We start from the raw sequence: 19115 nt of genomic DNA on the forward strand, positions 1-19115 counted from the left end.
AAATTTAAATAAATGTCTACTATTTATGTATATTATTTATTTAAATGTATACATCATAGAAATTGATTTTTTTTCATGTAAGACCTTTTTTAAATAAAAATATGTTTCAAAGACTCAGTATGAAGGAAAGAAAAAAATAAATCATTTAAACATTACTTTTTTTGTTTGTTTCCCCCCCTCAAATATTGCCTTTCTTTTCATTTTAAGTTGTAGTAGTATTATGTTTTAAACAAAACAGTAAGATAAAATGCATATGATATAACAATTTTTCTAGCACCCAAATTTATAAGCTTTTATGTTGTCTCTCTTATCCACATTTGCTTTTAGGCATTTAAGTCTGACATATCCATCAGAATATAAGTAAACAATGATGAAAAGTAAAATGTTCCTTTAACACTTCATTTTGTTTGTTGTTCTTTAAGTGAACTATTGCCATGCGACATTTGAGAATGACATCCTAGATGTTTAAATCTAAAAACTGCTCTGGACTTGTATTTTGATTCTGTCGACAAAAAACAACTTGGTGTAGCTGCCAATAAACTCAAGACTCAAATGTAAGAACTAATTTATTCAAAGGCAAGATGAAAACTACTCTTCTATTTTTTTAGCTCTTATCTTTTCCGTCGTTATATGATATAAGAGACCCACACTTCAGATTTTTTTTTTCAGGTTCTCAAGGCCTGTTGCTAGCATATCCAATTAACATTGTAAAGATATTTCTTTTATTAAACTGTGGCACGTTCTACTTGAAAATTTGAATATTTGTGGGGGTTGGAAATAAGATATGACATAATAATATTAGAGATAGAGGACAAGATACAAAATGTTCAAGTTCTTTTTCTGACCACAGGGGAGTTGAGTAGGTTAGTAGTCAATGCTGAGAAACATCCCTACCAACACTTCCTGTCCAGTTCTTTTAACTTGAGGATGGGAATATTAGGTTGGAATTTAGAGAAAGCAGGATGTTGAAAAGGATAAGAGTGCCTACAGCAGCTTTTTCTCCATATGTTCATTTTCTTAGCTATTTGTCCCTCATAGGGAGCAAATCGGTGCTGTATAAGGAGCACCTACCTGCAAGTCTGGGAACCTGGTTTATCAACCTCTCTTATTATGACTTAAGAATGCTAACGATGTCTCCTAACGTCTTTTGGCCTTAATTTTCTGTTAGTATGTAGCATTTGAAACATGGGCTCTAACATCACCCTCAGCTATAAACATGGCAGCTTGAAAAAGATGGGAGGAAAGATGGCTGATTTTTTTTTTTTTTTAGCTTAAATTCAGATTTATATTGACGTTGGACTTTTGAGCAAATGAGGAATTCAACTGAAATTATTTCAAAGTAACCATAGTAAGTAAGATTAGACAGAATGTAAAACAAATCAAAACCTTATTAAATACCGAAGGTTTAGTGTACAGCCATGCCACTCTGAACAAGCCTGATCCTGTCTGATCTTGGAAGCTAAGCAGGGTCGGACCTGGTTAGTACTTGGATGGGAGACCACCTAGGAAGCCCAGGTGCTGTAGGCATAAAAAAATAAAAAATAAGGGATTGTAAGCTGACAAGGTCCTTGCAATCTGTGAGGTCAACCAAGGGTTGCCTCGCCTAAAAATAAATAAATAAATTAATTAATTATACAGACGGTTTATCCAAAAAAATAAAAAAAACTCATAGACACAGACAATAGTATAGTGATTATCAGAGGGAAGGAGGTAGAAAACGGTAAAAGGTATCAAATATATGGTGATGAAGGGGATTTGAGTTTGGGTGGTGAACATACAATGCAATATACAGATGATATATTATCAATTTGTACACTTGAAACCTATATAGTTATATAAACAAATGTTACTCAATATATTTAATACATATGTAGAGAGACGTTTATGAGTACCACCCATTTCTTGATATGTTTCCAGTATACTTATTGAAAATGACTAGAAACAAAAAAATTTCACTGCAAATATAAAAATGTTTAAACAAAATGCCAGTTTGTAGTTTTCAGGAACCGAGAGAAGGAAAATCAGAGATAATACAGAAATTATGTGGCCTTGTAAAAGCAGATAATTAATCACAGCTAGTAATGCAATTAATGTAAGATCTTTAAAAGAATATTATAGATAAGTAATGCTACACTGATTTAGAATTTTAATTAAAAATATTTTTGGTTTGCATCTCATCTTGCCACTAATTGCATTATTAAGGACTTAATTCTTATGATATGAGGCCATGTTCACTATTAAATAAGGGACAAGTAGCTAATTATTGGTACAAATATGTAATTGTACCTCACTGAGGAATTATTGACATTCTGTTTCATGTCATTTGTGAATTACTAACTTGTATAAACTTGTATAGACTATCTTAAGACAGATGTTTACTCTATATACATATATATACACACACTCTATAATATATATACTATATATACATTCATGTACACACACGTGTGTACATGAATGTATATATAAGTTAAATGAATATTGATTGAATGAATATATATATTTATACATATTAATTTTTAGCACTAAGAGGGCTATAATATGTTATATTTAAAGTATTAGTTTTTCCTGGGGTCTCAGAAATGAGAGGAGGAAATGAATCTACCAGTACAAGAGATATTTAAAGAATGGAAAAATAGAATGTTAGGACAAGTATTATCTAAAAGAAAATATGCTTGGGGATTTGTGAAATTTTTCTATTTCTGTAATGAAAAGGACCTGGCATACACCATATAGAAGACATGAGATAGTTTGAATATAGTGGATTAAGATTGAAATGAGTTAAAGGAGCCGTTGGATTTCTTTAGTTTACTGGATAAATGTTAATTTTTCAAAACTGTAATGTATTTTGAGTAGTAGAAGAAGGGCAACCAACGTGGGCTAACTAAAGTGATATGTTGGATTTTTTTTCCTACTCAGGAGGGAATGAAGGAAGGCCACCATTATCGGGAATGGATATTTAAGTACTAACACTGTGGGGAAGACAAGAACAATATAAAAAAGTAATCACAGTTTTATTACTATGGGTCAGACACAGTCTTAAGCACTTTAAGCAAATACACCATCTAATTCCCTCGGCAAGGCAGTGTGGGTATGTATCATTATTACTTCTGCTTTCAGAAGAGGAAACTGAGTCATAGAGAAGATGAGTAAAGTAATTTGCCCAAGAATACTCAATAAATGGTAGAGTAGAGATTTGAATCCAGGCAGTCTGATTGAACAGTGTATTTTCTTAATTACTAGCAAGAATTACTGTCTAGTGAACCCTACAGAGATCAAGGGCTGAACCTTCAGTGGCATACACAGTTTGGGGTTGGGAGGTGAAAATGCAGCCCGTAGAGGAGGAAAAAGTCATCACTGTGATTTCTAGCCAGTGCTAAATTAAACGACTCTGTCTTTTTATAATGTTCTATTTCAAGAAGTAAGATTTTAGACTTATCATTTATGGACTAGAGTTTTTCTCAGCAAACAAGCACTGATTGTCAACTGTGTTCCAAAGTGCTATGTTAAATAAGAAGTGTCATCTTAATGCTCAACAAGGAAGTAGTGGATTCTGATTGACCAAGGAGAACTCCTACTAGACCCCACCTGTTTATGAAGGTGGAGCCTTTCAATGGAATAATTGCTGAAAGAATTTATCAGCTTTTAATGCTTTATCTCAGATCATTTATTCCAGGGAGAGCAAATCTAATTCTCATTTGTATTTCCCAAAGTGTCATGCTGATCACCTGCATTAAAAGTACCTGGAGTATTTTTAAAATACAGGTTGCTGAGCTCAAACAAGAATTAAACATCAAATCTTAACAGGAAAGGTACAAGAATCTCCACTATTTGTCAGAAAGTTTTTTTTTTTCATTTTTTTTGATTCTTTTAATTATAAAAAATTTCAGTCACAAGTATAGATAAAATTGTATAATGAACCCCTATCTACTTATCTACTAAGTTCAATAATTATAAAAAATTGGAATTTTGCCATGTTTATCCACTCCTCTCTCCCTTTTATTTTCCCTTTTTTTCTCTTTCCTTTCTTCTTTTCTTGTTTTTCTTTCACTGAAATACTTTAAACCAAATTTTAGACATCATATCATTTCATCTTATATACATCAATATGCATAGTTAAAAATGTGTATATTTTCTTATAACCCAATGACATTATCATACCTAATAAAATTATCATACCTAATACAACCTACAATAATTCTTTACTATCATTCATATTCAAATGTCTACACTTGTCTGAAGTGTATTTGTACAGTTCTTTAACAATTCTCCCCACCCATTTTAATTTTTTCATATAAATATGTTGAATAAACCAATTCAATTATATAAATATTTCATAATCTGGATATAGTTCCATTCTTTTAATTTTTTTAATTATGAATTTTTAAATATACATATTCTTTAAATTCTGCTAACTCTGGCGTTTATGTTTTCTGTTTCAATTGTTGGGAGGGATAGAAAATGATGGGGAGCAGTGGTCTATAGATAGGGATTAGATAAATAATAGGTAGGTAGGTAGATGGATAGCTATATAGATGACAGGTGATAGATATAGATAGATTGATAGATAATAGATGAGAGAGAGAAAGAGAGAGAGATGATAAATATAAACAGACATATATTTAATCTACTCGAGTAATTCTTACATATGGTCAAGATATATTTATCTCATTAAACTCATGGCAAATATGAGACAGGTTTTTTAATCAGTTAGTGGTTTATTTACAGCATAGAAAACTCCCTTTGCTGGATGTGAATTTTGTTTGTCAGGTTTGGTAGATTATTGTCCATGTCAGTATCATCTATTCCTAATATTTCATACTGTGATGGAATGTCTCGGTTTCTTGACAATCGTTATAAGATAATACGATTTCATTCCCTGAAACCTGAGAGCTTCCTGGTTTCTGAAGGTCTGCCATCCTAAAAGCATTCAAATCTCTGAATAGAAAATTCATTGGATAAGCAGTTTTGTTGCCCTTGCTTTTCATCCAAGCAGATTCATTTTCATGTAATGGTCCACGTCTCTGCATTCTCATCGACAGATTGTTTATATTCCATTCCCTTTCATTTGTCACAATTTCTTTTCTCATCAATAAACTAACATAAAATTATGTTTAACTTGTAGGTCTTACAAATAAAATTTAACCAATTATTCAAGTGATCAAGATCATCATTGCCATTATTATTTATTAGTGACACATCATATCATTATAAATACTTTACTGTTACATCGAAACCTATTATTAAGCCTTTTAAGCATTGTAGTTATCATGAATAATTATCTTTGATCATGCGGTTTACAGTAATGTGAATATATGTAAAAAAACAAATGTATTGACAAAATCAGCCCGTTTTTTCAAACTGCCTACATCAGTGGCTAGTACAGATTAGGAAACTAATGGATATTTGTTAAATGAACAAGTACATGGTTTTGATGATAAAGCATTGCTTTAAATATATGTTATGGCATATTCCTTGGTTATGGCATTTGCTTGGTAACTAAAGATACTTATACATTAGGTTATTTATATCTGAGAAACCAGAAGTTTTGACCATTCACACTTAAGGGTTTAAGATACTTGTTATGCTAATCAATTAAATTATCAAGGTTGTATGAATTATGAGTGGTTAATTTTGTTAGGTTAAAAATTGAACCATTTGAGTTATTGTTTTTTGCTCAAATATGTCAAATAATGTATACATATTTGCTAAATTTAGCTATATAACTTGTTCTAATAGAAGATTTGATTATTAAAAGAGGAACAAAGAGAACAATGTTCAGTAACTGTGGAAGTTGAAGTTAGGGACATAATTTGCTGCCCATCTCATAAAGAAAGACTCACTAGCTAATATTCAAACCCAACATGAATATATTCAGCAGAATAATGTTAAATACAGTGAAATTTTCCTCCAAATATCAAATATGAGATATACTATGATTCTAAAAAAAGATATAAATGTGAGAATTCTTATATGTGATTTTTCTCTGCATATTTTGCTAGCCTCTGGAATATGTTCTAAGTTTATAATCATGTAGGAACATATCTATTATTAATTTATTTATTCTGCAGTATTCTAGTCTAGATTGCAGTTTAGGGTCATCCCATAGGTGGTGAAAACTCACTCTAAGGATGTTTTTAACGAGGCAGGGTTTTCACTTCATTAATAAAACATTCAGGAGGATTGAGTTTCAGGATCACACTTAGCTCCAGTCTGCTCACCTTTTCTTTGCAATAATGTCTCTAATTTGTTGTATTAATTTGTATATATTTCATGTATTCGCCAGAGAAATTCATTTAATTTGATCATGACCTTATTATTCAAAGCTTAAATGTGAAACATAACCTTTTCTCCTCAAGTGGTGTCACAAAAGGTTGCATTTAGTCGTGCAGCAGATCAATGACTGTCATGCAGAATGAGGCTTCTACCCGTTCAGATTGGCACGTGGTGGTTATTTATAGCATGACCAGTAAAGCCATCTATCTTTTCTGACAGCTTGCTGTGTTACTAACCCAACATCATGTTTTCCTCTAATGCTACTTGCAAAACACCCACCCAACTATTCATCATTCATTTATGCAACACAGCTTTAAACAAATATATACTGAAAACCTATTTAATTCCAAGGATAGAATGATCAACAAGATTTCTCCTTCCCTTCAGGAAACTTTAACATGTTCTCTTTATTGATTGGAGAAAAATTTCGAATGGCATAGAAATATGTGGATATACAAGACAAGGCCCTTAGTCTCAAGGACCTTACTGTATTATAAGGAAACAAACAATTGCAAATCAAGGAAGGTAATAATAAATGCCATGAAAAAAAAGTAGTATTGCATAGAGAGAACAGAGAGTATCTATTCTTCTATGTTTCTCTCCAGAATATTTCTTTAAAGGAAGGAAGCTTCTTTCTCAGAAACCCCAAAATGAGACTTCTCTCTCATTTCAGTTATCTAAGTTGGGTCATTATGCCCAGCTGAGAACCAGACTTGTGTCTAAGAGAATGCCATGCATATGTGGGCTAAGTCTAGGTTACCTGTATTAATCACTTTGACACAAGGTATATATTGGTAACAAGACCTATCAGTATACACTTTTATGATGTGAAATCGACTTACCTAAAAGCACATGTGCTACAGAGGGAACACGTGGATAATAGAACATATGTGTATAGAAAAAAAGGGAAGAGGGAACGAATGCTGGTAAGGAATCAGCTGCGAGTAACAAAAGTAATTATATTTATATAATATAGTATATAAGTTAATTCCTAAAATGTATAAGCAGTAAGCTGAGTAATTCAAAACAATGTTAGTTCCTCATGATGAAACCAGATTCTTTTTAGTATCTTTCTTTATTGAAAGGATAACGACTAAAGAAGAAATAATCAGCTTTCCAAATATTGAATTTGGAAAACAATGTCACTTAACTCACTAATATGGCACTTTGGGATTCCTTAATTGGTACTAGATTTAAAAAAAAAAAAAAAAGTTTGTATTCTCTATTGGATCATAGTAGGTTCTCACTAAATACTTACTAACTAAACACACACACACACACACACACACACACACACACACACACACACACACACATTTCTTTGACCAAAAGCTATTTAGTTCTAGGCAGCAAAATTTATCTGAGAATTTCAATAAAAGCCAGCTTCACATTAAATTTTTTTTTCACATTTAAGCCAAATGATCCTTAACTATTGCCTGAGAAGAACTATGGACTAATCAAATTCAACCTATATAGCTGGGTCCTGTACAAGTTTGCTCTCATTAAAAAAAAAAAAAGAAAAAATAACGAAACGAAAAGTCAAACGAATGGTCCATTTTGTTAAGGGCAATAAAAGTGTTTAATGAAGTTTAGTCTCAATTTAAAATAGATGTTGAGCAGAACCTGAGAATAAATCTGTAAAACTAATATTTCAGTGAGAGAATATCTTATTTCTATAAGCCGTGGACTTAATCTTAGCTAAAACAAAAGGTAGGCTCAATTTCGAATTTCGGACAAGCTGTCATTCTCTGCAGGGTAGCCCGAGCAAGGACAGACATGCTGAGCAGAGAAAAGTCACAGAAAGTTGTAACCAAAGAAATAAATGCCATTCATATTTAACTTTTACCTATAAAAGAAAGCGTTTTGGATCAGGTGCCAGGAAACTAATTGCCCTAGCTCTATTCAGAGTTCTTTTGGTCATGATATTTTTTTCTGAGTTTTATGTGCTCGATTTATTCATTAAGAAATAGTTGATCAAGTTATAGATTTACATAATTAACGACTCTCTTGCTTCAAACTCTCTATTGGGCCACCACCTCATCCATTAAAAACGGTTTAACTTCAGAAGCTGATGAATAAGTTTACACACACACACACACACACACACACACACACACAATCAAAAACATAAACTACAGAAAACAGATAAAAAGATGTAAAAAAATTTAATAACAAACCTAAACCTGTGTTAAATCTCATGAACTATGCTCATAGAGTATCCTCTCAATATCCTTGCCAGCTTAGGTAACTTGTTTTAAAGTCACAAGTGATTAAAGAAACAAGTTGGGAGGAGGGAATGTCAGTTACAAACTGTGAACCAAGTAAGGCCACTGGCATTACAGTGTTGCAGGACCCTGCACACCTGCAGAGAAAGCATTCACACAAGCTTAAAAGTGCTATTTGGGGCTTTGGTAAAAAAGGGAAAAACATTGTAAAACTCAGGCCTTGATGGCATTTATACTCTTCAACAAAGGACAGATGATTTATCCCTTATGATGACCCTCGGCTAACCATTACAGTCAACATAGTCGTCTTAAAAAATCAGGAAAGAGGATACAAGATTTAGAAATATTTCCATCCAGTGCTTGAGTATTTGTGTTTAGACAGGAATCAGGAAATTACTAGTTTACTCAGTTTCTGAGAGTTCTGTGATTGAAATGGTTTTTCTGTTTAGGGACAATAAACACAACATTTTTAAGACTGTAGCTCTTTGAGTTCTGATCATAACAGAAATAAATTGGTTATACTTTAAGCTAGTAAGGATGCAAGTATGTAATTGATGAGAATTGTTCACTAGTTTTTTTCCCTGTGTGTGTGTTCAGTGGGGTCAAGAAAATTAAGCTAAGCAGTGGGCATACAAAGATAAAATTTTCCTCATGAGATTTGCAGTGGAGTAAATGGATATATAAACAGTGGATATGTAATTGTATATTAATAAAAATATGCTGAGGGAATTTTGAAGTAAGAAGAAAGGGCAAGAACTTCAGTGTGGTATGGGCTTGTTTAGGGAGTAGACATATTAGAATAGTTTTTCAAAGCAATTACACAAAAATATATAATTTATAGCATCAGCTGTCAGTCATGCCACAATTAGGAAGAAGCATTATGACTAATGATTCAAAAGAGCAAAAAAAAAAAGTTAAAGACCATTTAAATTTAGTTTTAAAAGCATCTACCTATACAATGATTTTATAGGTTGAAAGTTTTGCAAGTTGTTAAAATTATAAAACCACTAACAGCAAAGAATTTACACTGCAACTAAAATAAAACTGTGTGTATATAAACACCCACATACTTTAGTTTTATATATTTTTACATATTATATAATCTAGTACATTCATCTGTGGTAACTAATTAGCAAATTGTTTTTATTGATTGGTTTGTTTTATTTAAGTGTTTAATTCATCTAAAATATGTTTTTATGTAACGCAATATAGAGGTTCATTTTTATTTTTCTCTAGATGGATTACCAGCACTTTTTACGCCAGCAACTTTTATTAAATAATTGATACCTCTCACACAGAATTAAACTATCACCAATATTATGCATTAAATTCTCACAAATATATAAATCCTCAAATATTTGTGTATATGTTCTATTTCTATAAATTATTTTTCTACAATACAATATTAATTTGATTAGAGTGAGTCTATAGACTTTTATACCTGTTAAAGCAACTCCATTTTTCTTTTCTCTTTTTATTCTTGGCTATTCTTAGGTATCTATTTTTTCATATAAAACTGCTTTGCTTTTATATTTGTGCCACGAATTATTTCTAAAAGCTCCTTATTTTTCCATTATGATATATCACTTTTTAAAAATAATATTTTATCTGTGCCTTATGATATCTCTTTCATTTGATCTTCTAAGGGACTCATTTTTTCCTCACCAGTGACCATCCTTTTATCAGTTCACACATCCAGTTGTTAATTGGGAAATCAAATTTGTTAGCACCAAAATTGTCCTTGGTATTGTATTTGAATCTCTATGGGCTATCCCTCTCCCGGAACAGTTCTGTCTCACTGAATCTGTTTTGCGTTTCTCTGGACCAGCTTCCCAGATATTACATTATTACACTAGTTTGATTTTTATCACTCAGTAATGTTGGTTCCTTCTAGCTCAGAAGTGGTTGTTGGAGTTTCCTAGTGTCACCAGTTGGATTGCAGTTTAAAGCATCCTCCGTGATTTTAAAACAAATGTCAGTTCTCAAGCAGGAGACCTGTTCAACGTTGTGGTTCTGCGGCAGGGCACTGCGGCTTTGTGTCACATGCCTCGACCACGTGACGACTCAGCTCTGCTGCTGCTGAAATTCCTGTAACTCATATTTCTGCCGGTGATGATCCCAGGATGTAATGTTTTCTGGTCCTCACCAAGGGATACTCTGTCACGTTCTCTCCGTCGAGCCTTTATCCGCATTGCTTCTAGCTGGACTATCTATTAGTTTGACTCAGGAGAGGCAAAAATGGGAGTTATGAGTAGAGGGGAAGGGAGGCTTTTTCAAGTTAGTTCCTAGAATGTACCCAATAAAACTCTCCTTGAAGTAGATTTGAAAAGGTAGCTCCTGTTTTCATAGAGATAGAATAATTTTTATTATTCATTCAAGTCATTCACTATCATTACATATATTCCTAAACAGTTTATGATATGGACACTGACAAAGTAAGTTTGACAAATGATGGGAAAGCATGTTACTATGTCAACACTATAAATAACAGGCTGTATTGAATTTACAGGTTCAATTTTTTTAAAAAAGAAAACATCCATAATGAGGAAATTTAGTGAGAAGCACATATGTATTTTCAGTAACTCAATAACTATAAACTAAGCCTTCCTATATAAATGAGAATTGTTCCCTTTCCCGTAGATAATAAAACTAAATGTGTACAGAATTAGAGAATGATTTGAGAAATTATTTCATGTCACAAATATGTTATTCTACACTGTGGTTTATACAGTGGTATCCATCATATACTTAGTTCATATATTAAGATCCTAAAATTATTCCCTAAACCTTCAAAGTACAACTTGATTCACAAAGGAAATCTCTGGAACTACATCTTGGGAAAATAAGAGAATAATTGTCAAAATCTTTGCAAATGTATATATTTAGTGTTAATTTGATGCATTACTATGAAAACTATGGTGACATATTCAATGTTCCTTTTAAAAATACATAACACAGACAAATTAAACAATTAATTGTTAAATCCACTAGTCTTGTGAAAAATTTTTATGTAATACACATCATTAATGGTTCCACAGAAGTTTTTTTTTTTTTAATGAAGTGCTATTAATGTCATGTATGCACTTTCTAGATCATTCTGAAATTACACTAGTAGATAACAATCCAGTAGTTTGTTATGAGATTTGGTCATACGCATGTTGCCAGCGCCAACCTTATCCGACTGATATAAACCTCTAGCCAGGTTGTCAGGTTAAGATGAATATGTATACAGCCGTCCCTCATTCCTTCTTAATTTATCCCTTGGATATATGGACACCTGAGTGCAGGGACCAAGTCTTAGCAATGATATTAAACTGGAATTCAGACCTCACTGGCTGACATCTGCATGCGGTAGATATGAAGGAAAGGCTTGCTGAATTTAGAAAGATATTGATTTACTTACAACTGTCTAGCATGCTATTTTATACATTTAATGATTCATTATCTCCAAATAAGTCATTATAAGAATAATTATAAATTTCAAGAAATAATACACAAACCTTTAAGAGTAAATTTTAAAGTGAGTAGTACATGAATAAATTATGCAGAGAATTAGCCTTAATGAAGTTATTTTATAAGTGTTAGATATATTTCCATGTCAAAACATTTTACTTTTTAAAGAAACAAACAAAAACAAAAGTAGTTTTAAATTTTTCCCAAGCTGTGCTTGACATTTTCATGAATGCTATTTAACCGTCAGGGCTGAATACCTTAGAATTTATCTTCCACCTTTTATTTCACTTTCTTGTAGAATGGGATAAAAAAGTGACAGATATCAGTGCTTTAAAATTGACTTTGTGAACACATAAATAACCCAAATTGCAGGTACATTTTATTTTTAATACTGGAGCAGAACTTTAAAGGGTACATATGTATATTGATACATCCTTTATCCAATACATAACATATTTTTAGAGCTTGTCTCATCTTACAAAGCAGTAGTACATGTTTTATTCTACTTGATTTTTACAAAAAGTGAGTGAAATCTTCATGTAATTACTCTTACATTACAGATACAGGAAAACATCTCAGAGGAGTTAAGTGATATCCCCATGGGCAGAATTTAAACCCAAAGCCATATCCGAGTGGAGATCACACTCTTTCCATAACATAAAGCTACTGTTCCTTCACTGTACATACATGTTTATGTGGTCATAAAATTTTCCTGGCAATGAATACATATTTTATATAAACATCTACATGAGAGTTTCTCAATATCATTAACAAGAAAGCTAGAAAAGAATTGTAATTTAATCAAACAACCCACTTAAATTATATGTGTGGTGTCAAAGACTGCCCCAGAATGTACTATTCTAAAATTTATTCTTTTTCTCTAATTTGTGGTAGGTTATAATGAGAATACTGGTTAAAAATTATACCTTCTCTTGCCATTTTCTGTTAGGAATATAGATCCCAAAGTTACTTTTCGAACAGAGGATTGTTTCCGTATTTATGGAGATATAATTGACACATGACATTGTGGAAGTGTAAGGTATACGAAGTGGTAATTAAATATAGTATATATTGTGAGATGATTACCACAATAAGGTTAATTAATGCATTCATCAAATCATATAGTTATCGCTTTTTTGTGTATGCGGTGGGAACATTTAAGACCTACTCACTCAGCACCTTTCAAGTTTACAACACAGTTTTGTTAACACAGTCACCTCGCTGCACGTTAGGTCCTGGGAATATTCATAACTGGAAGTTCGCACCCTTTGAACAACTTCTCCTTATTTTCTTCACTCCTCAGACTCTGGAAACCACTGACCTACTCTCTGTTTCTTAAGTTTGACTTTAGGTTTCACATGTAAGTTGAAATCTTATATTATTCTTCTCTTTGTCTCACTTATTTCACTTAGCATAACTCTCTCAAGGCTCACACGTGTTGTTGCAAGTGGCAGGGTTACCTTCTTTTTATGGCTCAGTAATAGTCTTTTTTTTTTTTTTAATTTCCCCCTAATATATCACATCATCTTTATCCATTCGCTCATCAGTGGACACTTGGGTTGCTTTCATGTATCGACTGTTAAGAATAATGCTGTAATGAACATGGGGATGCAGATATCTCTTCAAGATAGAAATTTCATTTCCTTCAGATAAACACTCAGAAGTGGGATTATTAGATCATATGGTAGTTTTATTTTTAAATTGAATTATTTTTAGATAAGATGAGGTTTTCCTTGCTTCTGTATGTGGGCACGAACATACGTGTGTGAGGCCGATGACAGTTTTCCCATATTGGTGGTGGCATAACAGGAACTTTCTTCGCCTCACTTTTCATGAGATTATTATATGGCACAGCTATAGTAATAATACATTTGAGTCTCTAGCCTGCCTGCCTCACTTGTCCCTTAAGGTTCTGACACAACTATCCCCTTCTTTGGCTATAAGATGTTTGAACTAATAATTCCTGCGGGGCATATACTTTTTTTCTATAAGACAAAAGTGCAAATGAGGCAGAAAAAGACAATACCGTATAGTTACGATCATGTTTTTAAATCAGAAAAGCTATTCACCATTTTCAAGCAAACATTCAAAAACTCTTAAAGGCAAGACTTCAGATATAACTACACATCTCTTCTGTGCATTACAGATAAATGAACAATTTCCAAAATAGACTGTAGACTCTTTAGAAGATGAGTTACAAAGAGCAGTTTTTCAAACTTCAATCATCTGGTTGGCATTCTTTGTTATAGCAAAAGCTCTCTGAAGTGCCTATCAACAATAGAATGAAACACATCAAACTTAGTATGAGTGAGAGGAAGTGGGCACTGATGGCAGGTGAAGTGAGAGCCAGAGGGTCCTTACGGTGTTACCTGAGAACTATTCATTTTGATATCAGGAGAAAATGTTTCAAAATGAATTCATATTGTTTACCTCAGTGACGCTGCTTTGATATTTAGTCGAATTTTCTCATAACTAAGAATATATTTTTTGGTCCACAAGTATTGGACGATTCAAAGAATTAGTCTAATTGTTGGAGAGATTAAAAGTAGAAGAGAAAAGTAAATTATGTCAAAGTAATAAAAATGTTGCTGCTGCTTTTGACAGAACTATATGTAATAGATTCTTCCTGTTCCCAACAGCGTTTCTATCACCATGTAACTCCTGTTCCTAGCAAATATGCCCCGTATCATCTGATAAATCATGATTTACGTAAACCTACATGAAAATTTGATTTTATTTTGTCAGGCACTTTATCTCTGAGCCTTCCTGTAGCTAGAAATGGGGGAGTGACTGATTTCTGATCAGTTAAGAAATGAGGGAACGTCTGCTGGAGAAGGAGACGTCTACAATGGACAGCAGGGGCTGAGGATGCTTTCAGATGGAACTACAGTAGTCACATTGGGAGACGGAAATGACAGCTTAGGTCAAAAGACCAACTTCCAAAAATAACAAAGAAAACCATAGAAAGGGACTGGCCCTTGAAGATATTGTTGAGCTGCTGCTCCATCATTTATGTTCCCATCACCAGCCATCTTGTTCTGTGGGAGAGTCAGGCCCTGCTTAGGCCACAGAACGGCTGTTATTGTTTTTTTGCAGCTGAGAACATTCCACACTGATAATCTCCCCCAACTATCTGCAAGTAGATGAAAAGTTCACATCAATAGGGCTTATAGATGTTGGTTCACACACTGGATTGATTCAGTTATGAAATTTGTATTTGTGCTTTATTTCATGTTGTTATTGTTGTTGTTGTTGTCGTTGTTGTTGTGTGTTTCCTCTGAATGATTTGCGATTTTTAAAAAATATTTCCCGAAGTGTCTTTGTTAACGACTTTTGCTTTGGCTATCTTTCAAATCTCTTAAAGAAGTGGAGGCTTTAGATTTGCTTAATTTAAGTGACTGGGTAGAAGGGGGTAGATTATGATTGCCAATTACCTTTTTAGAGACAGAACATTTGTAATTAGATCTGCAATTAACTTTGAGTAATTCAGTATTCTGCTGTGGTATTTAAACTAATTTAACAAAACAGATGTTTTAAATGACAATATATAGTTTCTCATAATAACTCCTTTGTAGTTTCATGGTCATATCAGGTCATGCTAGAAAAAATTATGAGTTTATGTAAAATAAGCTAAATTTTTGCAATTTAAAAGATTGGGTACAACAAGATTTTTTGTCACCTTATCTTTCTTGATACTAATTATATATTTTTTGTCTGGTAGAATGTAGATTCAAGTATGATTTACACATAATTTATATTAATAATTAAAAAATAATCAACTTTTATGGAATATGTCAGATGCTGTAGTAATGCTTTTAATCTTGACAAATACTATATAGATAGATACTCTTATTATCTCTGCTTTTCAAAAGAGGGAACCAAGGCAGATAAATAACAGAGAGATAAATAAAGAACAGAGAGATAAAGCAATTTGCCAAATGCCATACAGCCAGTAGCAGTAGAGACAGTCCAAGCTAAAAATGTCTGTTGGATGGCTATCTCTTGCTATCTGTAACCTGCTGAAAATCTATCTCTAATCTCATAAATTAGGTAGCATAAATTTTCCTAAGTCAGACCATAGCTATAGCTAATCATGAGGTTGGTGTTTATGAAGAGCATGCTGTTAAGTGCTTCAATATGTATTATCCTATTTAATCCTCACAGTAATCCTATTAATTAGATATTCTTGTTATTCAGTTTTGTAGCTGAGCAACTGAGGTTCAGAGAGTAAGTTGCCTGAGCTATATTGCTTATAAGTAAGCGACATCCCAACCTTTTAGGTATGTCCGACTACACAGTACAAAGTCTTAGCCAAATCTTTCCTGATAAAATGTGTGGTCTTATCATATCCTATTTGATACACATGCACATAGACACACACATTGAAGCATCCTCTCTGCTCATGTCAAAATTCATATTTTGTATTCCTCTTAATGACTAAAATCAGTGAAAAACAGGTAAGTGTTTAAGTAAAGTGACTATTGGAATATTCATTATAATTCATATCACTGAATAACTCCTCTTAGGAAAGTTAACAAAACTGGATTATCCATAATTGTATTTCACCTGCTTATTTAAATAGGTATGGCATAACATCTTTACATCCTAAGAAGTAATGTTTTAAACAGAGCTATTTCTATAACAAGCTAAGGGTTGAAGTAGCATTGTTATCATGAAGCTAATGTTATGCCTTCCTTCCTGAAAATATTTTCAGGTATTAGTCTCCAGAGGATAGTCCTAGTTTGTAATAATAAAATAATGTTATCAACTGCTAAGGAGATTTATCTTCTTATGTGATATGGAAGGGAGACAAGCATCCTGTTTGCTGGGCTTTAAAGCATTGACATATCATAATTGTACATTAAATCCACTTTGCAATAGAGATATTGCTATCAAAATCTTTTAAAATATTGGAGATATAACCAGTCTTCACTACCGAACATTTACACTTACTGCTCTCATTATTTATATGTTCGATAATGTTTTTGCCTAATCTAATAACAGTTTAATGTTATATTTAATTAGGACTGCAGATAATTGAATGTAATAACAAAATTGGAACATTTCACCAAGTGCATATAATGATAATTCCATTCACAATTCTCCTTATAAGAAAATGTTTAATCTATGTAACAAAGTGTAATAACTTGTATAACATTGTTATGTAATAGTGTAATGATTTTAAAAATGCAACTCTCCTTTGAGGGGAGGACCTTTTAGGTAAGTAGTGATAATATTTTGAATTTGTACCTGAGGGTAGACAGACACAAAACAAAGTCCCAGGCTACATCGGGAAAACTTGAGCGATGAACTAAATTATTTTTGGTTTTATAAAGTTATGCATGTGTTATAAGTGAGATCAGGATAAGATTCTAGGGCAATCATCTTAAGACAACGTCTTGAGATCTTTAAAGAATGAAAAATAACCCAATTCTGAACACATAAGGAGCAGTAAAGAGGCTTGGGAACTGAAAAGGGGGAGGGGGAAACATTAAACCTGAAAGGGCAGAAAACTCAAAGAGTTAATTCAAAGAGAGTAAAAGATAAAGCATTAATGCAATGGTGAGGTGGAGAGCCAGAGAAGAGAAAGAGCGATCAGGGGTATTGTTTATAAACTATATACATGTCTAACCAATGTAATGTATACCTGAAACTAATCATAAAATAAAATTTAAAAACAAAAACAAAAGATACAGGACAAGGAAAGAATCAAGAGACAGGGGCTCAATTAAGAAAGAGACTTGGAGGTGAACTGAGAAGGTCAAATTCAGAGACAGAAAAGACATAGTGCAAGTCCAGCTGGTGCTAATGTTTTGTGGTAATATTCAAGTTGAATAAACATTTGCAATTCATTGTGACAAAGTTTAAGTCCTAAACCTCCCCTTCTGAGCAGTATGACTCCACTAGCGATCTGAATATTATTCTCTCCTAACAAATCATTTTTAGGGTGCATTCCTAAGTAGAACTCATATCACATATAGGTTTATTGCATTTTCTTTTATTTACTTTACATGGACTTAGGAAGAATAAAGATGAGAAATATAGTGAAAAGGAGAAGGGGGGAAGACAACTGAGAAAATAAATATCATGCAGAAAATATTAAAAAGCTGCAAAAAACAGCATGCGAGTTCCAAACACCGTTCTCACAACGGATGAATTTAGGCACCTCACATATGAGAATACAGACGTTTTAAAAGTTATTGTTTTTGAATTGAATAATATGTAGTAAAATATCATGATAAAAATTCTTATAAGGAAACATATTTTCTGCAAAGTTATTTTCAAGTCACAGTGACAGCAGGAGTGTAAGAAGGTGATTAACATATTTTGTGCATCTACTATGTGCCAACGAGTGTGCTTTATACATATGGTCTCTTTTAGCAAAACTGGCAGATATTTGCTAATCTTGTATCTAGATAGTCTCCACAACCAACAACAAATGCTTTTCTTTAGGCTGTAAGCATATAACACTTGTATAATGAAAAAAGCTTCTTGTTATATTCAGCGACCTCTTTTCCTTAGCAATTTTATAGAAAGCGTTTCTTCCACCAGTCTCGAAGTCTTTGTACATCGCCTAACTCGATTGGTTATACTTTTTATTTATCTATTGTGACATCATGCCCCAAGATGACGCAATGAAATTGTGGCTGTAGACATAGTCTTAATTATTTTAGGGGATGATAATGAAACTTATTCAAGGAGACTCTAAGTAACTCCCTCTGCTCCACCTCAGAATTCATTAGTACTAAGAACAAAAACCATAGGGACAAAATATTAAGAACTCTGGAATTTTAACTCTGGATTAAAAAGGTAGAAGGTTGGATGTGGTGACCATCAGTCCGAGAATTACATGTGGATTCAGTGATACGCAGTGATAAGAGCTAAGGAAGATCAACTCCATTTACTGTTTAATTCTAGTTATTTAAATAATTTTATTAAAATAAAATTTCTGCATATTAAACAGTTTGTTTATGTAATATGTTTTAATCCTACTCCATAACCATTATTAATCTGTTTGTATTTTGATATATTTTATACTGTAATTTTTGTGATTTTTTTAGTTTAGTTAACATTTTCTTCTATGACTAGCAAAGGCCTATGTGACTAAATATTGGCTACATATAACTTTAAAATTTTCAATTCAGCAAATATTTACTGTGT

At 32.7% G+C, this 19115-nt stretch overlaps 1 protein-coding gene and 1 pseudogene across 6 annotated transcripts in view; both read left to right on the plus strand.

Annotated features, from left to right (window-relative positions):
• Positions 1–19115, plus strand: part of PCDH9 (protocadherin 9) — an 808726-nt gene that overhangs the window by 634522 nt on the left and 155089 nt on the right. The gene's annotated exons all lie outside the window — the stretch shown is intronic.
• On the plus strand, positions 1409–1527 carry LOC118609549 (annotated as a pseudogene).

The sequence above is a fragment of the Rousettus aegyptiacus genome, unplaced genomic scaffold (genome assembly GCF_014176215.1).
Source record: "Rousettus aegyptiacus isolate mRouAeg1 unplaced genomic scaffold, mRouAeg1.p scaffold_m13_p_11, whole genome shotgun sequence".
NCBI classification, from domain to species: domain Eukaryota; kingdom Metazoa; phylum Chordata; class Mammalia; order Chiroptera; family Pteropodidae; genus Rousettus; species Rousettus aegyptiacus.